The sequence below is a fragment of the Macrobrachium nipponense genome, chromosome 13 (genome assembly GCF_015104395.2).
Source record: "Macrobrachium nipponense isolate FS-2020 chromosome 13, ASM1510439v2, whole genome shotgun sequence".
NCBI lineage: Eukaryota > Metazoa > Arthropoda > Malacostraca > Decapoda > Palaemonidae > Macrobrachium > Macrobrachium nipponense.
In genome coordinates, this window is record NC_087206.1 from 66,110,788 (window position 1) to 66,134,751 (window position 23,964).

At 41.2% G+C, this 23,964-nt stretch overlaps 1 long non-coding RNA gene across 3 annotated transcripts; it reads right to left on the reverse strand.

The window, feature by feature from the left end:
* Window positions 1-2,520: 2,520 nt before the first annotated feature.
* Window positions 2,521-23,647, reverse strand: LOC135225856 (uncharacterized). Of its 3 annotated transcripts, none has more exons than XR_010317103.1 (5): window positions 23,518-23,600; window positions 23,309-23,396; window positions 16,732-16,830; window positions 12,019-12,137; window positions 2,521-3,434 (listed from the first exon to the last, which is right to left on the reverse strand). It is a non-coding gene; the product is annotated as an uncharacterized LOC135225856 (long non-coding RNA). The 3 variants fall into 3 exon arrangements; XR_010317104.1 differs by lacking the exon at window positions 2,521-3,434 and adding an exon at window positions 10,458-11,836 and having other exon boundaries at window positions 23,572-23,647; XR_010317102.1 differs by lacking the exon at window positions 2,521-3,434 and adding an exon at window positions 10,458-11,836.
* Window positions 23,648-23,964: the final 317 nt, after the last annotated feature.

Here is a 23,964-nt window from a genome sequence, read left to right on the forward strand (position 1 = left end):
CGTAATCCAGGAAGTCGAGCATTTTATTTTCCGATTCCCGTCTCAAACGAGGAAGGGGCAAGAATCCTGTTAAGAGACTGGGCTTACGTCAGGTAGAACGACGATGTTCAAATTCGGCAGCGTAGTCCCGACTAGGAACTACAAAATCTATCATCTGAAAAGCCCTTTCAGATGGGCTAAAAAGCTGGCAAAATTATCCTGGAAGAGGAAGAAACTCTCCAACCAGCTTCCTCTCCCGTATCACAACTATAATGCCTGCTAAAGCTTAAAATTTATTGGCAGTATGGCAAAGGAAGTCCTGTCTTGCGCTTTCCTGAAGAGCTTACTTTTGATGAGTGCCTTTGCAAGAATCCTACTGAACGTTGCCGAGAGTCCTGACGTGCAGGACATCGAACCTTTATAACCCGTAACTGCCTTATCGCAAAGTCTTGACTGCGGTAGTGGCAACTTAAATTTATTGGCAGAATGGCAAAGCTTGCGGTAGAGCAAACGAGAACTTCCGTTGAGCTTTCCTTAACTCCATCCACCTATGCGAAAAGCAATATTAATTGACAGAGACCTCTTGAATTCACGAAACCCGATGTCTTGCTGGGTATCGAAGAAGAAGTTGTCTGTTCACTTTAAGCTTCCTCCGAAGCACTGCCTACTTCACATTCTTTGCAGGTGAGGTAGAAGGTATCATCGAAGGTAGAGGTAAAAATTCTTTAAGCCCAAATCTGAAACAAGAGCTTGAAGAGTTCAACAGAAGCGTTCAGCCAGGCGACACACCTGGCGTGCGCTGGGTGCACGCTCGGCGTCCACTGGAGCGCGCTCGGCGTCCACACTGGAGCGCGCTCGGCGTCCACTGGCGCACGCTCGGCGTCCACTGGCGCGCACGCTCGGCGTCCACTTGGCGCGCACGCTCGGCGTCCACTGGCGCGCGCTTGGCGTGCACCCGCGCGCCCCTGGCTTGGGCGTCCGCTCTCAAAAGCTTACTGCTACTATGACTTCTTTTACGTATTTCTCGGTGGAAAGACGGACACGAGTTCAGGCGACGTTCGCCTTCTTACTTCTCACTGAAACGCATAACGAGAGAGAGAGAGAGAGGACGTGAAGCGTCCTCTTCTATAAAGCTTCTATTTAGAGGGCACGAGTCCATCCGAAAGCTCCAACCCCTGCGCGGGGAGGACGCTTCGGAGGACGAGAAGCAATCCTTCAGGATTCGTGCACGTGCACGCACTTAGGCGTGGGGATTTTCATCACAGAAACTGCCGAAGGCACGCCAGATCGGTGGGGTTCCTTGTAACCCTCCTTCGGCTTTCGACATGCTCTCTCCCTGGTTCTGGGAGTCAAGCAGAGGTCCCGGCCTAGAGGCGAAACGAGGCCGATCTGATGCACCCTCCACTACACAAGGGGTATCATGCACTTCTGCACTTCACTTTTACTCTCTAAAGCAAGCACTTTCGATTTTTAAGTTACGAATCGAAAGAGTATCAGAGAAAGGGCAATTTCTCTACAGACACTGCTTAGGGCCCGAAGGCAACACTGCAGGGTTAGGAGTAACAATTACAGAAGTAGCACTTCACAGCAATGAAGGAGAGCGAGCACCTCTCGTAGACATATACATAGCCCGTAGGCCATACTACAGGGTTATGCAAAATAAAGTCTACAGGAAGGTTAGCAGGTTCACTACCCTGACTTTTGTTACTGATTAATTGCGTACATACGAATCATACGTCTTCCTTACGGAATTAGATATGTTTACTGATTAATTGCGTACATACGAATCATACTTCTTCCTTACGGAATAGACAAAGTCTCACACTCCTTACATGACAAATCTCAACAAAGAAGCAAGACCCATACCCCTCGTACATACCAAGTGCGAATCTACCGAAGCTTTCGGTAGCCACACCCTATCTTTGCAGACAACCCCGTCTAAAACTAGCCTAACTAGATTCAGATATTTTATGCAAAAATGAATCAAATTCAAATCAATTTAAGATAGCGTATGCCTAGCCACAAATCCAAGTAAATAAATCAAAAGACAATTAGGATACTTAGCAGCAATGAAGTTTCCAAAATCCTAAGACGGAGGTACTGAAAACAGGTGTTTTCAGCACCGGCGACAGAAAAATTATGAATAGAAAATGGGAATGATTCCTGATACCCGCCTCCCAGCGGCGGGAATGGGTACTAACCACCTGACTCCCACTGCGTGTGTCGTAAGTGTTTAAATTTCTGTCGGATTCGGAAAAATACAGCTATATATATATCTGACAGGTAAGTTTCATGAACAAACTAGTCTTTTGATGGGCTAGACTAAATAAAGGGAAGGTGATAAAATTTGACATATGTCTGATCAATGGTATGTCTAAATTATTTGAAAGAAAACTTAAGTAGAAAACGTATAAAGAATGCAGGCTATATGTATCTTCTTGATTTTCTTTACAGGTTTATTGGATTACATTTTTAGTTTGCAAACATTTCAAAATAACTACTTTACATGTCATTAAACGTTTGGTTAGAAATTCAACTAAGCAATTATGTATTTATATTTGGTATTACTTTACATTATGTCTAGGTGATTTACACTTATTAGTAAAAAATAAACGTTCCAATAATTTGTCTTCTGTGTTTCCACATGCGCATTTTCAAATATTTTATGTATTCGTTATGTGAACTCTATTATAGTATTATGGCTGAGGGTTGGAGTGGGCCCCCTCTTTTGCCACCTGGCAACCACAATTTTTAGACCCAGTCCGCCACTGATGATGACTAGGAGGATACACACTGATGAAGTAACCAAACCTACCTTCATGATCAGTAGTGAACTTGAGTATCCTCCTTATGAAGAAACTAGTCCTTTTACAATATGAAAGTACAGTATTTAAGAACAACAAATTTTAAAATTACATTAAAAGTAAAAATTTGCAAAACTTACTCTATGCAGAGCCTACTTGCTAAACAAGAATCAGTTAGTCAAGGCACTCCTTCAAATGCCTTTAAAGTACACTGATCTCCTCATTTGGATGGTACTCCAAGAACAAAGATCTTGAAGTGGAATATTGTACCAATTCCCATTATTTTTCATACATTCATAATAATGTACGTTTCAACATTCAAGAGCTCATCTTCCCAACATGTTATTTTTCTTTTTATCCACATGGGTTATAAATTGATGTTGCTTACAAGATTAGATAAATGTATCTATTTTTGTATCTATCTTTGTAAGTTCTTCCAGTCATTTGTTCCCGAGCTTTATTTTTAACAAAGCGTATCTAGACACGCAATGTTTGCCTGTTGTAGTTTTACTTCAAGGATGCACTCATTGGCATTCTATGTTAGGTGAACCTTTTCTTCATGAATACTCTTGATATTATATTCCCATGTTTTCCATTCTCGTAACTCTATTTAGAAGTACATAAAAAATAAATAAAGCATTAAACACACTCCTGAAAATGAAGAGAAAATAAATGATGAATAAAAGAACATTTGTACGAAATGGAGGAAAATTTTTCTTACAGACCAGTGCATGTAACATGTTAGCCAATAATGTAGTGACCCAGGTAGTTCACGTGAGCAGAAGACTTCACTAATATAGTCTATTTCATTCCTTCTGTCCACTCACCATTGTAGATTTTTAGTGGATGTGACAATATGCATAGCTACCTCGTGATTGAGTGAAATTAATGTTTCCAAAATCATAGGCTTATTGTGATAAAGATGTAAACTATTTCTTTAGTACCAGTACATCGGAATACTTATACATACATGCAAAACCCCTCACACCTTCTTATATGGACCATAAACAGGCAATTTATATCGATAATATGACAAGCACAGAAGACAAGCTTGTACCAAACAGTCTATGTAGAACAAACACAAATGAATAATGAGCATTCAATACACATAATTAGGTTTGTTCATGAAACTTACCTGTCAGATATATATATAGCTGTATTCTCTGAAGTCCGACAGAATTTCTAAAAACTTACGACACACGTAGTGGGAGTAGGGTGGTTAGTACCCATTCCCGCCGCTGGGAGGCGGGTATCAGGAACCATTCCCATTTTCTATCAGATTTCTTCTGTCGCCGGTGTTGTAAACATCTGTTTGCAGCACCTCCGCCTCAGGATTTTGGAAAACTTTCTTTGCTTGAGTATCCTCTTGACTTTTTGGTTATTTGTTTTTGGATCGATAGCTTGGCATACGTGACTTTGGATTGTTTTTGATTTTGGCTTGGTTTTTTCCTTAAAGATGTCAGGTTCTAGTTCGGCTAGTGCCAGAGTGTGTATGAAAGACGAATGCAAGGTGAGGTTACCAAAAGCTTTGGTTGATCCTCACACAGTGTGTAAAGGTTGTAGGGGGCAAGTGTGTAGGTATGATTTTCGCTGCACGGAGTGTGAAAGTTTGAATGATGCTCAATGGAAGACTTATGAATCCTATGTAAATAAATTAGAGCGTGATAGGATCAGGAGGTCTTCCTCCAGGAGTAAATCGGGTAGTAGACAGGGTAATAATGTAACCCCTTCTAACCCTTCTTTAGATTTTGTGACTCCTAACCCCGTAGTGTTGCCTTCGGGCCCTCAAGTGGTGTCTGCGGAGGGTAATGCCCTTTCGCTTATTTTAGATTCTTTGAAAACTCTGGAATCTAAGGTTCTAGCCCTTGAAAACAGGGAAAGTGCTAAGTGTAGTGATAGTGCCCCTAGTGAAGTGGAGGGGGCGTCAGATCGGCCCTATAGCGCCTCTAGGCTGGGACCTCTGCCGGACTCCCAGGACTCAGGGAGAGGGCATGTCGAAGGCCGAAGGAGGGTTACGGGGCTCCCCCACCGATCTGACGTCCCTTCAGCAGTACCTGTTGACGCTTCCCAGGCTGCTAAGGAGCGTGCTCGAGCACGTGTCCTAAAGGATTGTTTCTCGTCTTCCGACGCGTCCTCCCCGCGCAAGGGGTGGGAATCTCGTTCGGATTCGCGACCTTTGAAGAGGACGTTTCAAGATCAGGACGCTTCACGTCATGCTTTGTCGGAGTGGCATTCTTCTCCGGAAAGCGTGTCCTTTCCGCCCCAGAAGAAGGCTAGGTCGTCTTCCGATGATGACGTCTTTGAGCGCCCCCAGGCCCGCGCTCTAGAGCAAAGGCTGTTCCTGGGAGAAGGAAGAAGGCGTCCCCTTGCCCCTCACCTTCTCGCAGGCATGGCTCTTCTCCTCGTATAGATCCTTCGCAGACGGAGATAATCCTTGCTATGCAGCGACAACTAAATGCTTTACTTAAGCAGAAGGAAACGGTTTCTGGCCGTAAGAAGGACGATAGACTTCCGATCAAGAGATCAAGACAGTCTTCTCCGCCTGCTCGTCTTTCGTCCCCGTTTCATGGTATTTCGTCGTCTAGACTTCGTTCTCCCCAGCGTTTGTCTAGAGGTGGAAGTAAACGTCAGGAGAGAGAGAGGTTTCTTCATTCTGCCCTCTCTTCTCGACGTGAGGACGCTCGGCGTTCTGACATCGACGTTTCTGATGAAGATGCTTTAGTTTCTGACGGACGGAATTTGGTACGCACCGCTTCGCTTCGTCATGCTTGTGTTGACGTTCATCGGGACGCTCGTCAAGTGTCTATTCCTGTCTCTTCGCGGGACGATCGTAGAGACGCTTCGAGGGACGCTAGGAGGGACGCTCCGCTCATCGCTTCTTTGGACGCTTCGTTGGACGCTCAGTTGGACGCTGATTTGGACGCTTCGTTGGACGCTCGGAGGGACGCTAGATTAGACGCTCTGCTGGACGCTAATAGACATCGTCGTAGGAGCGTCTTGGATGCGAGTACGGAAGTTCGCTCTCGATCGGACGTTGTTCCCGAGTCTTTAGATGACGCTACACGTCTTCCTTCTACTTCGCGTTCTACTCAAGTTGTAGTTGCTGTTCCTGTATCGGCTAACGATTCGGTTAAGGATACGTTACCCTCTTCTTCTCGTCATCGGTCTGATAGGAGACTTGGAGTGAAAGGTCTTCTACCTCTTTCTTCGGAGTTTAACTCGGGTAAGGAAGAAGGGGAATTGAGCTGTTCTTCGGAGGAGGTTGATGAAGAACAACCCTCGACGTCGTCTTCTTCAGACTATCAAGTCTTGGCTCGGCTGCTCCGTGATTCTTTTGGAGATACCTTCCTTCCTGCTGCTCCTCCTTCTCCTCCATCGCAGTTTTCGTCGTCGAAAGCTAAGAAGACACCAGGGTTTGTTAAGATGAAAACGTCTTTGTCTACCAAGAGGGCTTTCCGGAAAGTTAACACTTGGATGGAGACTAGGAAAGCTAAAGGAAGCACCACTTTTGCCCTGCCTCCGTCTAGGCTTAGCGGTAAGGCAGGGATGTGGTATGAAACCGGTGAGGAGTTAGGTTTGAAGGTTCTGACTTCAGCACAGGGTGATTTCGCCAGCGTTGTTGATGCTTCAAGAAGAGCTCTGTTAGCCTCAGCGAAGGTGTCGTGGACTACGTCAGAGATGGATCATCTGTTGAAGGGTCTGTTTAGATCCTTAGAAGTTTTTAACTTCTTAGACTGGTGTCTAGGAGTACTAGACAACCAGTCGCGTAAGCCAGATTCAATCAGCTTGGGGGAGCTGTCCAGTGTATTGTCATGCATGGACAAGGCCGTCAGGGATGGCTCAGAGGAATTAGCATCTCATTTTTCAGCAGGCGTGTTGAAGAAGAGATCGCTGTATTGTAATTTTGCGGCTAAGTCTGTCTCTCCCGCACAGAAGACAGAACTTTTGTATGCGCCGTTCTCGAGTCATCTCTTCCCCCAGGCTTTGGTGAAGGATCTGGCAGTAAGTCTGCAGGAGAAAGCTACTCAAGACCTTTTGACGCAGTCGTCGAGACGTCCTGCTGTCCCTTCCACGTCTTCAGGAGTTCAGTCTTTTAAGAAGCAGAAGTCCTTTCGTGGAGGATCTTCAGCTAGATCTGTATCCCGAGGAAGAGGTCTTCCAAGGGGTAGAGCCCCGGCTAAGTCCAGGGGCAAGAAGTGAGAATGCGTGCCTTCAGTCACCGGTAGGAGCCAGGCTTCAGTTGTTTGGAGGAGCCTGGAGAGAAAGAGAGGCAGACACCTGGTCTCTCAACATCATAGAGAAGGGGTACAAGATTCCGTTCGTAAAGCCTCCCCCTCTGACTTCCACTCCCAGGGACTTGTCCCCGTCGTATCCTCAAGAAAAGCAAAGGATTCTTTTCGATCTGCTCGAGCAGATGCTCGAGAAACGAGCAGTGGAACAGGTCTTAGACCTGGCTACGCCAGGATTTTACGACAGATTGTTTCTTGTTCCGAAACACTCGGGAGGGTGGCGGCCAGTCTTGGACGTAAGTCGTCTGAACCTCTTTATAGAAAAGCAAAAGTTCAAGATGGAGACACCTCAGTCAGTTCTGGGGGCCTTAAGACCTGGGGATTGGATGGTATCACTCGATCTTCAGGACGCATACTTTCACGTCCCGATACACCCCCAGTCTATGAAGTACCTTCGGTTCGTCCTGAAAGGAAAGGAGTTTCAGTTCAGGGCTCTCTGTTTCGGTCTGAGTACGGCCCCATTTGTGTTCACCATCTTAATGAAGAATGTGGCGAGGTGGCTCCATCTTTCCAACATCAGGATCTCGCTATACTTGGACAACTGGCTCATCCGAGCTTCTTCGCAGACCCGGTGCCTGAAGGACCTGAAAACGACTCTGTCTTTAGCTGCGTCCCTGGGACTTCTGGTGAACTTCGAAAAGTCACATCTGACCCCAACACAGTCCATCGTGTATCTGGGGATTCAGATGGATTCAGTGGCTTTTCGGGCTTTTCCGTCCCAGGAACGTCAGCAACAAGGCATAGAGAAAGTGTCAGCCTTTCTAGGGAAGGATTCATGCTCGGTGAGGGAATGGATGAGTCTGCTGGGGACCATTTCCTCGCTGGAGAAGTTTGTTTCCCTGGGGAGGCTACATCTCCGACCTCTTCAGTTCTTCCTGTCGGACAATTGGACAGAGAAGGACAACTTCGATATGATCCTAACCATCTCAGAAGAGGTGAAGAGCCATCTAAGATGGTGGCTCGATCCGTTAAAGCTCTCAGAGGGCATATCCTCAAGCTTCGGAACCCCGACCTAGTGTTGTTCTCCGACGCGTCATCCACGGGGTGGGGAGCAACACGAGGGGGGGAGGAAGTGTCAGGCACCTAGAGAAGGGGAACAGTTAGCCTGGCACATCAACTTCAAGGAGCTGGCAGCGGTTCAATTAGCGCTCCAGTTCTTTCAGGACAAAGTCTCCCGTCGAGTAGTTCAAGTCAACTCGGACAATACCACAGCCCTGGCATACTTGAAGAAACAAGGAGGAACTCACTCTCACTCCCTGTTCGCTCTAGCGAAGGAAATTCTGATTTGGGCGAAGACAAGAGAGATCACGATCTTGACAAGGTTCATTGCCGGAGTCGAGAACGTCCGGGCGGATCTCCTCAGTCGACAAGGTCAGTTGCTGCCGACAGAGTGGACCCTCAATCAGGACGTATGCCAGGAGCTGTGGAGTCTTTGGGGACGCCCTTGGTGGACGTTTTTGCAACCGCAAGGACGGCGAGACTTCCTCTTTACTGCTCCCCAGTTCTCGATCCTGGGGGCAGTAGCAGTGGACGCCCTGTTATGGGATTGGACGGGCCTAGACCTCTACGCATTTTCCCCCTTTCAAAGATTCTGGGGGAAGGGGAAAGTGATGAGAAAGTTCACAGCTTCGGAGGGGACGAGGTTGACGTTAATCGCCCCCTTTTGGCCTGCAGCGATCTGGTTCACAGAGGTGATGTCCTACCTGGTGGATTTTCTGAGATCTCTTCCGTTAAGGAGAGATCTACTCAAACAGCCCCACTTCGAGAGGTACCACAAAAACCTCTCCGCTCTGAGTCTGACTGCGTTCAGACTATCCAGAAGTTGGCCAGAGCGAGAGGTTTTTCGAAACCTGTGGCTAAAGCTATCGCCACCGCGAGAAGACCTTCGTCAATCGCGGTTTACCAGTCGAAGTGGGCAGCTTTTAGGAGCTGGTGTAGGAAGAAAGGAGTTTCCTCTACCACGACCTCTGTGAGCCAGATCGCCGACTTCCTTCTTTATCTCAGACGAGATTTGAAGCTCGCAGTGTCAACCATTAAAGGCTACAGAAGTCTGTCTGTAGTTTTTCGACATAGAGGTCTTGACCTTGCTAATAATAAAGACCTACATGATCTACTGAAATCTTTTGAGACCACCAAGGTACCGATGGCTAAGTTGCCTTCGTGGAATCTGGACGTGGTTCTCAAGTTTTTAACGTCAAGCCGTTTCGAACCTATTTACTCTGCCTCTTTGCGAGATTTGACGAAGAAGACTGTATTCCTAACTGCTCTGGCGACGGCGAAGAGGGTTAGCGAGATACAGGCGATTAGTAAACACGTTGGCTTCAAAGGGCATAATGCAATCTGCTCTTTGAGTATGTCATTCCTGGCTAAGAATGAGAACCCTTCCAACCCTTGGCCTAAGACGTTCGAAATAAAAGGTATGGCAGAAATTATTGGTCAAGAGCCAGAAAGAGTCCTGTGTCCTGTTAGGGCTCTTAAAGAATATCTTCGTAGGACAAAGGAGTGTAGAGGTTCTGCGGAGAACTTATGGTGTTCGGTTAAGAGGCCTAATATGCCCATGTCTAAGAATGCACTGGCATTCTTTTTGAGGAACACCATTAAGGAGGCGCACGCTTATTGTCAAGATAGAGACTTTAAGCTGTTAAAAGTTAACGCTCATGAAGTAAGGGCTATTTCGACTTCTTTAGCCTTTCAGAAAAATATGGCTCTCAAAGATATTTTAAGTGCCACTTTTTGGAGAAGTAACTCGGTGTTCGCCTCGCACTATTTACGGGAGGTCAGAACGACATATGAGAACTGTTACTCTCTTGGACCATACGTCGCCGCAGACACTATCTTGGGGGCAGGAGGTAGCACTCATCCTTTCCCATAGAAAGGGTAGGTGAGTTTTTAATGTTCGTAATGTTTATGGTTGTAGGGTCGGCCGCCGATGCGGTCTTCCCTTCTTTTAGCCTTTGGTATATGGGAGTATTTGATTAGGCTAACTTAGGTGGTGATTTTGCCTCGTTGTCCTCTTGAGTATGGTCATGGTCTAGTCACATTGTGGTCTCGTCCCCGTTGGCAGATCATCTAGAGCGCACCAACTACACAGGTCTCTACCTTGTTGGTAACTCTAGTGAAGCAGATGCAGGCTTGGGTGACAGTAATCACGAAGTCAGCTATGCTAACAGGTAAGGAACCAAGATGTCAATCATCTACATATATATGTTTCCTAAATCCTTTTCTGTCTCTCCCACCGCCAAAGGTGGGATTCAGCTATATATATATCTGACAGGTAAGTTTCATGAACAAAATGATATTGTTAAGATACAATAAAGTTTGTTCATACTTACCTGGCAGATACTATATATATTTTAAGTACCCACCCACCTCCCCTCAGGAGACAGTGGAGATAGAAATCTGATAGAAAATGGGAATGGTTCCTGATACCCGCCTCCCAGCGGCGGGAATGGGTACTAACCACCCTACTCCCACTACGTGTGTCGTAAGTTTTTAGAAATTCTGTCGGACTTCAGAGAATACAGCTATATATATATCTGCCAGGTAAGTATGAACAAACTTTATTGTATCTTAACAATATCATTTTTATCTAATTGCATGTAAATAAAAAAAACATCTAGCTCTGTGAGTGCAAATAAGGTGTATTCTAACAATTTTTTTCATGTAAATTAAATGGGTGGCATATTTGAATTAGCATGAAATATTGTTGTCTAGGAGGTTGCCGAGGCAGGTGAAAGGCACAGCCACTGGAACATTGACGAGAAGGCAGGAAATGTCAGTTAATGCACAGCAGTGGTATTGCATTTTCTTTTCAGAATACTTTGCCTATTTAGATAGTTTTTCCTTGAGCATGCTAATTGTTATACTAGCTCAGTAACTAAGCAATTTCAGGAGTATTTTGCCAAGTAACTTATTAGCAAAATTTTCAGATCTCACTGAAATCCCATCATCCTTGTGTGTTGATGACACATATAGTACAGCATATACGACTAGCCAAGACATATTATTTTTAAATGTATGACACTGTAACTTCACTTAGTTAGAAAGAATAAATAATGGTTAAAATAGGAGAGTAATATTGACTCCTGTAAAATGAAAGTGTGTTTAAAAGGCAAGTAAAATTAAATATGTAATGAATGAATAATATAGGTCCATCATTTGCCTATCAATGCCTCATGTTCTCGTGGTCAGCTTCATTAACAGTTCATTTCCAGTTTATGAACACTGATATAGCTTTAAAATCAAATAAAGTTATGTTTATATTCATGAAATGAAACTGTACATAGCATAAAGTTTGAATGATAAGGGAATCTTATGATCTGAACAGTATGTAGGCAACGGTCTACACGTAGCCTGGGCTATACCAGTGAGATAAAATGTAATTATTGAGAGCCCAACAATCATTTGTATTTGATGTTAATAGACTGTCTGATAAAAGCTTGTCTTTCCTGTGCTTGTATGTATAGGTATATCATTGATACAAATTGACATACTGATGATTTATATAAGGTGTGAGGGTTCTTGTTTTGTTAATGAAGAAATAGTTGGAAAGTTTGTCACAATTAGACACCGATATTGGAAACGATAATTTTGAGAAAATCATGAGTTACCCATGAGCACATGCCACATCATCAACTGTGGATGGATAGATGAGTTGAAAGTGACTATAGGTCCTTACTCAACTACATGCCTCCACTACCTATGGTCTCCAAAGATATTATGCTATGCTGGAAGGTGAATCAGCATCTGATAAAAACTGCTGGTCTGTTAAAAAAAATGAAGGACAAATTTGCTTCATATCTCATACTAAAAACCAATAAAGACAGACTACAGTGAAGTGAGAAGAATCAACAGAATTATTCCAAATTTTCAGTGTTCAGTATATCAATATAATTTTCAATAATTCAACTCTTAACACTAATTTATACATTCAGTTCATAACTTACATGTCTTTCTGATTCCTTCAGGGAGCCATCACTCTGCTCCTTCTAAACCACCATTTATTGTTAGTCTTGCTGAATTAGACCTTGCTTTTAGTGCCTTGGGAATCACTACCAACAGATGTCTGAAAGAAACAAGTCGGTCAGTAAACTGATAATGATCACAAAACTTTAAAATTTAATGCCTTACATGTTTCTTATCTAAATATTTTTAGTACCTTTACGAAAATAAATGATCAGTATGTTCCCCGTCTTTAAAATTAGCAGTTATGAGATACTGTGCAGTATTTTACTATATATATTTACATACAAACATTCATCCATTATATAATACTTGTATACATGTCATTTTACATATTACTATTATACAGTGTATATAGAATCATATACATAATTATTTAAAGTATATTAATTTTCAGAATTATATATTTAAAAATAAATGAAAAAGATTTTTTTTCATATTTAAGCCTCAATAATATTACTGAGATTTTGGTTTCCTGTTATCTGGTCAAAGTTATCACTAGTATGAAATCTTGGATCATAGTGTATGGCTTTTCATAACAAATTTAGGTCCTTGCCAATGACCCAATGATTGAATGGATCATAAAAAAATCTTAACAAATTTTCAATATACCTAGCAAAAATAATTTGGGGACTAACTGCAGACTGGGGTGTATAATCTCAGAAACGGTTGAAAATATAAAAAATCTTCAGAACATAGGAAAAGCCATGCTGTTGTTGAATGCTTGGCTCTCGTTGAATAAGATAAGGCACGAAGACTCATTTTTTTTTTTTTTTTTTTTTTTTGGGGGGGGGGCTGCTACATTAAGGAAAATGGAAGGGAGAAGTCCAGCAGGCAAAGACCCTACCCCCAGCCAGGTAAGAGTATGGCACCCTAGTTACAAAAAGTTTGAAAGAAGGGTAGGTTAGGATATATTTCTGGGACATTCTTTGTTTAGTGGGAGCCATGGTAAGCCATGTGTTAAGATACCATTGGGTTAGTCTAGGTATGTAATATAGTATGTATTCAGTCTGCTATAAACTGCTCAAAGCCCATTTCAATCATTTCTTTTTTTTAGTTATATTTCTCACACAAATTGGACAATTATCATGTTATTGTCCAATTTTACCAGAACATATACAGTGGAAACCCTGGTATTCGCATTCTCCGGATTCACGGACTCACAGATTCGCGGATTTCTCTCGGGAACGTTTCCCCGCATTATCCACAGAAAATTTGCACATTCGTAGTATTTTTCTACGAGAAATATCCACAAATTCCTGGGCTTTTTATCAATTTCATCATAAAATGTACTTCTTGTGATAAAACTATTAAAAAACCAAGTATAAACATTTTTAGTGGGTTTTTCTTAAGTTTTAACTAACAAAATAGGCTGTTTTTAGCGTTTTTATAGGGGTTCCAAACATTCGCAGGTTCTAACTATTCATGGGGGGGGTCTGGTAGGCATCTCCCGCAAATACGGGGGGACCACTGCATACGCATGTAATTATAGTCCCCAGTCTGCACACACTTCAAATTTTTCAGCTACAACACTATAGGATATGTTTATTAAGATATAATACACTGTTAAAAAATATTATTATCAAAATAGTTATCCTTCTAAGCCTTATGCCTTTTGGTTTTCCTTTTATGTGGTAACCATGGTCAGGACATGTGTTCACAGGCTGGTAAGACAGTCTACATATGCTGGTGTATCACAGTAGTCATTCTAAATTGCTCATTATAACTATTTTGTTCGCATTCTTGATGTTTTACATACAATACATGCATGAATTGGGTTTTATGTAAATTTTTTAGAAAATAAAAACATATATTCTTCAGTCTGGAGAGGCTCCCATTTAAATTTAAAAGAGAAAACTCATTAAGCTATGTACCACTGTAATACAGAAATCCTCAGTTACAATATATGTATACAGACACTCCTCTACTTACAAACTTTCAACTTACAAAGTTTCAGAGATACAAACAACTGTGATCATAAATTAAAACTATACTTTCATGTACTGGTATTATCATAATACAGTAAGTCCTCGGGTTACGCTGGTCTCGACTTGCGATGTTTCGTGGTTATGAACGCGCCCCCATAAAAATATAAAAAATAATATTATGCGTCGTTCCGTCTTATGCGGTTTAGCGTCGTAAGCGACGTAAACAAACGCGAACTAGTTCCGGGCGCACGGCGGAAGAATACGCTTTGTGGGGGAGAGGACGGCGTCGCTTCGCTTCGCTACGCTCTTTCCTCGCCCATACGCCATTTTGGTTGTTTACGCTGCCTCTCTCCCTCGTGTTGTATCGTTTTTGTAACTTTTTGCTCTTTGTTATGGCTCCCAAGCGCAAGGCGGACTCTTCTGATGGTAGTGCATCGAAGAAAAGAAAGGCCATCACCATGGAAATTAAAGTGGACATTATAAAGCGATCTGAGAAGGGAGAAACGCCAACAAACATTGGCCGCTCGCTTGGTCTTAGCCGTTCGACCGTTGCTACCATTATCAAAGATAAAGAGCACATCGTTGAACATGTGAAAGGATCTGCTCCTATGAAAGCGACAGTGATAACCAAGCAGCGTAGTGGTCTAATAATTGAAATGGAAAGGTTATTGGTGCTTTGGTTGGAAGACCAAAATCAACGGCGTATCCCAGTCAGCCTTATGGTGATTCAGGAGAAGGCGAAAAGATTGTTTGAAGCGTTGAAAAAAGAAAAGGGGGAGGGAAGTGAAAGTGAAGAGTTTGTGGCTAGTAGGGGTTGGTTTATGCGATTTAAGGCTCGCCAATTACCATAACCTTAAAGTGCAAGGTGAAGCTGCTAGTGGGGATGAGAAAGCAGCAAGTGAATTTCCTAAAGCGTTGTCTGAGATAATTAAGGAGGGGGGTTATTCTGCTCAGCAAGTGTTTAACGTGGATGAGACAGGTTTGTTTTGGAAGCGTATGCCTAACCGCACTTACATCGCCAAGGAGGAGAAGTCAGCACCCGGTCATAAAGCCAGCAAGGAGAGGCTAACTTTACTTCTTGGGGGTAATGCTGCTGGCGACTTCAAACTGAAGCCCTTGTTGGTGTATCAGGCTGAAAATCCAAGGGCACTCAAGGGCATTTGGAAGGGTCAACTACCAGTAATTTGGAAGTCCAACAAGAAGGCATGGGTGACACTTGCAGTGTTTGAGGGCTGGTTCGTGAATCATTTTGTTCCAAGTGTGGAGCGGTATTGCACCTCCAAGGGTATCCCCTTTAAGGTGTTGCTAGTGCTGGACAATGCCCCTGGACACCCTGCCCAGCTGGGAGACTTCAACCCTAATGTCAAGGTGGTTTACCTTCCACCAAATACCACGGCCCTTTTACAGCCTATGGACCAAGGAGTGATTGCTTCGTTCAAGGCCTACTACCTACGAAGGACAATTGCTATGGCTTTACAGGCAACTGAAACCAAGAAGGACTTGACTCTGAAGGACTTTTGGAAATCCTACAACATCCTTGATGCTGTAAAGAACATTGCTGATTCCTGGGAGGAGGTTAAGCAAACAAACATGAATGGTGTCTGGAAGAAAATTTGTCCTCAATTTGTGAATGATTTCCATGGGTTTGACGACACAGTTCAGCAAGTTGTCAAGAACGTTGTTGCCCTGAGTAAGAAAATCAATTTGGAAATGGAGGTTGATGATGTTACAGAGCTGCTGGAGTCTCATGGCGAGGAGTTATCTGCTGAGGACCTGATACAACTGGAGAAGCAGATGATAGAGGAAGAAGAAGAAGCACCCACCCCAGAGCCTAACGCTTTCACAAGGCAGGACTTGGCAAGAGGTTTTGCAGAGTTGCAGCAAGCGTTGGCAACTTTTGAGGCTCAGGATCCCAACTTGGACAGGTTCACTAGGGTTTCCAGAGGCATCATGGATTTGATGCAGTGTTACAAGATCTTGGATGAAAAGAGGTTGCTCTCTGTTCAGAATAACCTGGAGCAGTATTTTAAGAAGGTAGAGAGGCCTGCAAGAGATCCTGTACCCTCTACCTCAGCTGCCTTTGCTAATCCAGACTCGCCTGCCCCACAATCTCCAGCACCTTCTGAATGTTCTGCTAACCCAGACTCGCCTGCCCCACAATCTCCAGCACCTTCTGAATGTTCTGCTAACCCAGACTCACCTGCCCCAGCATCTCCAGCACCTTCTGTAGGTTCTGCCTCACCTCAAGACTCACCTGCCCCAGCATCTCCAGTATGTTCTATCTCACCTCAAGACTCACCTGCCCCAGCATCTCCAGCATCTTCTGGAGGTTCTTTTTCTCTTCACTAACCTCCCCCAGTCTCTCCAGTACCGCAGCTTCCTCTCCAGTGTGCAAGCCAACCAAATTAATAAAGGTAAGGAATTGTTCTCTCGTTGTTATTGATACGTATTTACATTAAATCATGTGGTATTTTTTAATGTTCCGACTTACGCTGAAAATCGTGTTACGACGCATCTTAAGAACGGATCAATGTCGTAACTCGAGGACCCCCTGTATGCTTAATTTGCATTAATAAAATCCTCTATAAAATACACTACAGTACTAGAATTGTATTTTAGTATGAAAAAACATAAATTGTAACGTATGTATAGACTCTAGGTATATCAAGTGTGACTTTCGAACAAATCAAGATACAAACAGCCGTTCAGAATGTAATTCATTCTTAAGTAGAGGAATGTCTGTAAATAACTAAATAACCAACAGCTTACCTCTCATTTAGCATGCCTTGTCATAATTTGCAGTCACTGGCTTTGTTGTGTTTAGAATCTGTGCCATACACAGAGCAGCTAGGCCCAGTATTCACATTGCTGAAAAACAAAGTTGTGTTTAGAATCTGGGCTATACACAGAACAATTAGGTCTAGTATTTGCAATGCTAAAATACAAAGATCAAACTGAATTCTCAAAGTACTAGACTGACTGGATTTGAAAAAAAAAAATATTAAGCAATTTTTTCATAAGCCTGCAAGGTAAGTCATGGTTAAATGATACCAGAAACATGAGTATATAATTTTACTTTAAATACAGTTCTCAATGCTGGAGTTGCTTTACTTTGTTCCCAAGTGTCCTTTACATACTTAATATGAAAATCATAGAGAAATCTAGTGCAAATTTACTGTTTGGTAGATACGTAATTACCAGTGAGTTTTTCTACCCAAATGGACTTTTTCTTACTTCTTTGATTATGCTTCAAAACTCACCTGAACGAGGCCCCCTATAAGATTTTCTCTTTAGTGCACGGTACGGTAAGTAAGGATGGATAACATATTCAGAATATAGCTTTTAAGGGGGCCGGCCGGCTAATGCCGTTTTTTAACAAGAGGACTTTGACATTCATACCACTTAATAAGGTGACTTGGGACATCTCCAAACCGCATATGATTTTTGCCTCTGACCTTCGGTTTTGTGACGCCAGGGCAATTTATCCCGAAAATAACCATTTTTCAAATTCTATCTCCTCCCTTGATATTTAATATTAAGACCTGGGATTACTACCATATATAGACCTGATGTAGACCTCCAATCAAATGGAGAGTTTTTTTCTAAAAGTCATTTTTTTGCTAGATATGAATTTTTCAATATGGTAAAAAAAATCAACCCTATAAATCACGAGAAAAAAAATTATAAAAAAAGACGAAACAAAAATTGGAAAAAAGGGCTATATTTGATTGTTCTATAATGTCTTTCTGAGTTATATACCAAATTCCAATGTTAAAGCTTTAAAACTAAGTGAGGAGATAGATTTTGAAGGTCAATAAGTATAGTTTTGAGATACGGGCGTTCAAAGTTTTCCTTCGTATTTCTATAAAGACAATGTTAATAAATAATGATTATTATGAATGTATATTTCTTTTTTGTATATTAATAAACCAAAACTATTTTATTTATCATAATTATCATAAATGATGATCCCTTTGCTCATATATCGTAGCCTGGGGCACTGCTTGAGGCAAGATGGGGCACTCCTTCCGACGTAACCCCCTCACTCCCCTTCACTAACTCGGCTTATTACAGCGAATTTTCTTCTGTATGTTAGCGAGATGTTTTCCTTGTATTTTCCTCTTCGGCATGATGACTTTCTTGCCGAAACAAAGATAAACAAACGTAAATGCAAGAGAATGTCAGAGGTGAAACTCGAAGGTGTACTCTCTTTTTACATAGACAATTTAATAAATCATGATTATTATGAATTTCATATTCCATTTGGTATTAAAAAACCAAAACTATGTTATTTATCATGAATGAAGATCTCTTTGCTCAAAGATCGTAGCCTTGGGCACAGTGTGACGTGTGCTGTCAGGCAAGAAGGGGGCGTTACTAGGCAACCCTCCCCTCTCTCTTCACTAACTACGCGTATATTATGATATTCTGTAATAATACTTGAGCGATTTTTCTTCGTCTGTATGTTAGCAAGATGTTTTCCTTGTCTTTTCCTCATTGGCATGATGAACTTCTTGCCGAAACATACATAAACATACGTAAAAGCAAGCAAATGTCACGAGGTGAAACTCGAACGTGTAATCTACTTGAAGTCTGTCGTCCTACTGATTCATGGTTGAACCAGATACTCGCTTCTGCGAGCCATGGAACCTCTACAGATGCCATTTCTCACAATTTCTTTGCTAATAATTATCAAAATTTACGATAACAGAAGAAATATTGCATTTTTTTGTACGGATGAATGTTTTAGGCTTATTGAGTTATGTTTACTAATTACCCTGTAACTACGAAAGTAAGAGGAATTTTGACGAAATATTTCATATACGTATTCTCAATTGCCTATGAAGCTCCATGAATTTTTTCATGATTTTGCATTTTTCGCCCTATACCACCATATATAGGGGTTCTGGCCGGCCCCCTTAATTTCATCTGGAAATGTGGGTACATGTGTGTATAATACTTACTGAAATCAGATGGCTATTTTAGTTTTTTGTAATAGAAAAATATTGGGAAAGCTATTTGTCTGTCCAACCGCACTTTTTCTGTACACCCTCAGATCTTAAAAACTACCAAGATTAGAGAGTTGCAAATTGATATGTTGATCATCCACCCTCCAGTCACCAAACACACAAAACTGCACTAGTTTTTATTTTATCTACAGTTAAAGTTAGGCAACAACACAGGACACCACTGGGCCATGGCTGTTAATGCAGCATTATACAATGTAAGGAAAACTTAATTGCACTTACGAAACTTCGATATATTTTTTACTTGCATGTTCTAAGTTTCACATAATAAAAAGAGAGATTCTGGAATTTAGGTGCTGCGTGAAACAACAAGCTTCCGTTTTCAGTCTATGTTTCTTTGGTACAGTGTTCTCTTGATTATTTTTGCTAATTTGAATATTTGTGTGTTTGAACAATTTTTATATTCATTTCAGTAACACAACAGGAATTTAAAGATACTGAAACCTGTTACATACTAAAAGTATGGGGGACCAAAGTGAGAAACTGATGATTTTGGGTGGGGGGATATACAGGATTAAAATAACAAGTACTGATTCTAATGATGATGGAAAAGTTTGCAGAACAATTTGCAAATATTTTCTTTAAACCATAATCTTATTCTTTAGTAGAAAATATGATTTTCGTATGCTTTAGTCTGTTTTGAATATTTCTGATGTTCACTTCGGGGTAATCCTACAGTTAGGGGTCCAAATTCACTGCCCCCGTTTATGTGTTTGTTTTCTTTCCTATTTTCAATTTGGTAAAAAAAATTTGCAGTTTATGCATTTACAAAAGCAGAGATTTACAATTTTACCAAAATTCTATGGTTTCGTGTCCCTTAAGACATCTTTTTGTTTATTTACATTCATTCTTTAGTCCCTTTGTTTTTTTACATCTCTGTTTCATTAAGCAGATAAACTGGTAATTTTTTTCATTATTTTCCATGACTCAATAAATATTTGATAAATATATGCTGATCCTGACTTTAGGTAATGCAATGAATTCAGATCCCCCTAAACTGTAGGATTATCCGCTGTAGTAGCCAAGTTAGATTAAGGTAGGTTAGCTGTAGCTAGGTTAGGCTGCAACACTAGGCCTATTTTTCTTATAATAGGTTAGGCTGCAACACAAGCCCTATGTTGTTTTCAAAAACATAGGTCAAGTTAAGTGAGGAAGGCCGTACATAGATAAGAGGGTTCAAATCTCATTTGGGAGGTTGGGAAGGACTCAGTTTGCCAACCAGATAAGGTAGGTCTAGTTAGGTTGTAATCCCACTCAAATCCTTACTACAGTTAAAGCTGGTATCACACTAGTCATTTCTTGCTTGTGGTTTTGGCCAGCATCCAGCCGATGCTCGCGAGCAAAAGTGTTGTATCATCACACTAGGAACTCGTGGTTTCGAGGAGCCATAGGAAAAAGTAAACAAAACTGATCAGCTGATATCATCATGGCGCCCAGAAATTGTCGGACTGTTGCAAAATGCGCTGCAGTGTTTTATTTCTCGGAAACTTACGTGAATGCAAGAGTAACAAAAAACGTTTGTGGGTTCAAGAGTGGCTCAGGAGAGTACGTCTTATCAGCAGCAGCCATCTTGTTTGTTTACACTATGCTGTGGCTTGCGGCTCGTGCTGGCTGCTTCCCGTCCTTCTGGGAAGCTAGAATCTCGAGCTAAAAGCTCCCGGTTTTTCATTCTCGGCAGCAACGGCTTGCTGCTCGAGAAAAAAATGCCTAGTGTGAGGCCAGCTTTAAGGGGAAGCCTAAGCCAAACCATGTGACCCCCCCACCTACATTTGCACCGGTAGGGCACTATGGGAGGGGGGGAGCGACATTCACAGCCAATTATGGACCCAGTGTCCTTGGTTATGTTAGGCTAAATATATCCTCGTCTTTCACTCTTTTTTATGTTTTCCCTTTCCCAAAAACCTTGGTTCTCCAATGTGAACCACAAGAATTGTAGGATTTTAGGGGATAAGGGTGGGGGGGGGGGGGTTTCCAAGATTTCTAAAACTCTAATTACCTATTCCTATAGTTTGCTTTAAACCAAAATTGCATTACAGGATTAAAAATATCATTTTGCAATGTTTATGTGTGTGTTTTGAACATTTCGGACATTCATTTCATTAGAAAATGGTTACTTTTCAAAATAGGTAGTGACCCAACATTTATATCCTACAATGCCAGGGGGGTGGGGAGCCATAGTGAGAAACACAAAAATGAGTTAAATAATAGGTAGTACAGGGACCTTACTCCCACTGATAGTAGTTCTCATCCAGGTTAAGTTAATAGGAATGTTTTCAAACTAGGTATTGCAATACAGTAGGCATTATAGCTAACCTATAGGCCTATGGTACAGGCCTGCTAACCTAGGTTAGGTCATTTGCTAACAAAATAAATGTCATTAATGTTCCAACCATGCATTAAAACATAGAAAATTATATTCTCAAGTCCAAAGAGTCATAGTACAGTGGTACCTCGACATACGAAAGGCTCCACTTACGAAAAACTTGAGATACGAAAGCAAATACGAAAAATTTTACGGCTCTACATACGAAAATTGCTCAAGTTACGAAAGGTTGTTGCTGTAAAGTCCCAAGATTCGCCCGAACCACCGAGAACAATTTTAAAACTCCTGCGCTGCCAACTGAGTAAACTCGCCACCATCCTCCCGCTCTCCCATTGGTTCCTGATGCTAGTCACCCCATAAGATCCTGCTCTCCTATTGGTCAACATCTACCCCTTGTGCTTTAAGTATTCTATTGGTAAAAAGATGCTGTAAATTGAAAAACTTATTCATGCAATACATTTAATAAAAAAAAAAACATTAGGTAAAAATAGAATAAAGAATAGAAATGAATGGTTATTATACTGTTTGGTAGTTTCAGTAGTTGAAGAGAGATAATGAAAATTTATGGCTTAATGTGTACTACTAGGAAAAGTGATTGCTTGGCTATCGTTCGATACTCGTAAGTGCTGGATGTAAACAGAAGTTTGGAAGCTTTTTTTTTTGTTTGTTTATTATAGTTAATGGTTACTTAATAATTATTTGAAATAAGTACATGCAATACATTTAATAAAAAAATCGTGAATTAGATATCATAATATATAAAATAAATCAGACTGTTATCATCGAAGCCAACAAATACGTATTTTTTAGAATTCTTCTTCTGTTTCAATATTACGTTACGTATATGTTTCATTATTGCTGTCAGTAACTCGGTATCTCCATTAGGTAAAGATAGAATAAAGAATAGAAATGAATGGTTATTACACTGTTTGGAAGTTTCATTAGTTGAAGAGAGATACTAATGAAAATTTATGGCTTACTGTGTCTAGGAAAAGTGATTGCTTGGCGTTTGTTCGGTACTCGTAAGAGCTGAATGTAAACAATCGATTGGAAGGTTTTTTTTTTGTTTATTTGTGTATTATAGTTAATGATTAATTAATAATTATTTGAAATGAGTACATACTGATTACTTATACATTTTATTGGCATATTCTAAGCTTTTAGCTTCTTAGGTTTTGATGTCAGAATCATAGACTAGGCTACAGTAGCAACCGCTAACATAGGCTAGGCTTATTGTTATGGGACATATGCTAAAGTCCTAATATATGCAATGAAAATGGGATTGAACATTACATGCAGTTGAATATTACTCAAGTATGTACAGTATTTTGCCTTTTTGGAGTCATAGGTATTTCTTCTATCGGATCGGCGTCGTAACCCTAGAACATGTGTTGTAGGCCTGGAAATATAATTTACTGGGGTGTTTTTGTAGGGCTTGGAACGGATTAGGCATTTTACACGTAAAATGCGGTTCAAAATACGAAAAACTCATGATACGAAGGCCGCCTCGGAACGGATTAATTTTGTATCTTGAGGTACCACTGTAGTAATAGTACCTACTAGTTTACAGTTACTTATACTAGGCTAGCTAGGCTAGATTTTTCTTTTTAAATGTGGTAAACAAAATGAAAGTCGATAACGGGTTGCTACCTAATCGTACAGTTTAGTGGGGGTTCAAATCTAGCCTAGGGTAAAAAAACCGCATGGTACAGGGGTGGATCATGTACGATCAATGTGTACAACCCCCCAAAAAGTACATTAGGTAGAACGCGTCCTGACATCGGAGATGGGCATCAGACGCGACTTTTTGTTGGTGAGAAACGGAGCTAAAGACCTCTACTCCGGTGTCAGGACACGTTATAATGTACTTTTCTTGGGGTTGTACACATTGATCGTACATGGTCCACCCCTGTACCATGCGGTTTTTTACCCTATATTTTAGGCCTACTAAACGTACAAATTAACCAAAGCAAGTTAATAAAATGATAGGTCTTACTGTGGGAAATAGAGTAGACAAATCCTTCTATCACAATTGGGTAGACCATGGACCAAGTTTACGTAGCCAAAGATGTTCAGCATGTCATCTGTAAATATTTCAAGAACTTAGGTAGTAGGTAGTACCTATTTAATATGATGCTAAACTGCAGAGACCATATAAATCATACTAAAAACAAGATTTAGTCTTCATCTCATCCAGACAAGTACATTTCTTTGTCAATCTGCTACAGAAAGAGTCTTAATTAGATCGTTTCCTCTTACTCTGAAAGGAAAAGATTCGTTTACAAAACATTAGTACTGCCTGGTAGTAGAAGTAGTAGTAGTAGTAGTAATGTGCATCTAATTCTTTTAAAGAGCTCCATTGATATTTTTTTTTTACTCAGTTGCGTTTGTTTCGTTTTATTTTTTCGTGGCACCAAATTCTTTCCTATTCTCATTACTCTCTTTAGAAAAATTTGAGCATAAAATATCTGCCATTAGCTCCTATTTATCTTCCCGATATGCCCGCTGAGATTATGACTGTTCCTAATAATAAAGTAAAAAATCTTATAGGTTCTCATTTACTGTTTTCCAAATTATCATTTACCGTCTTCCTCCCTTACATGTTTTCTGTTATTTAGTTCTGTAGTGTGTTCAGCCTAGTTCTGCTAAGCA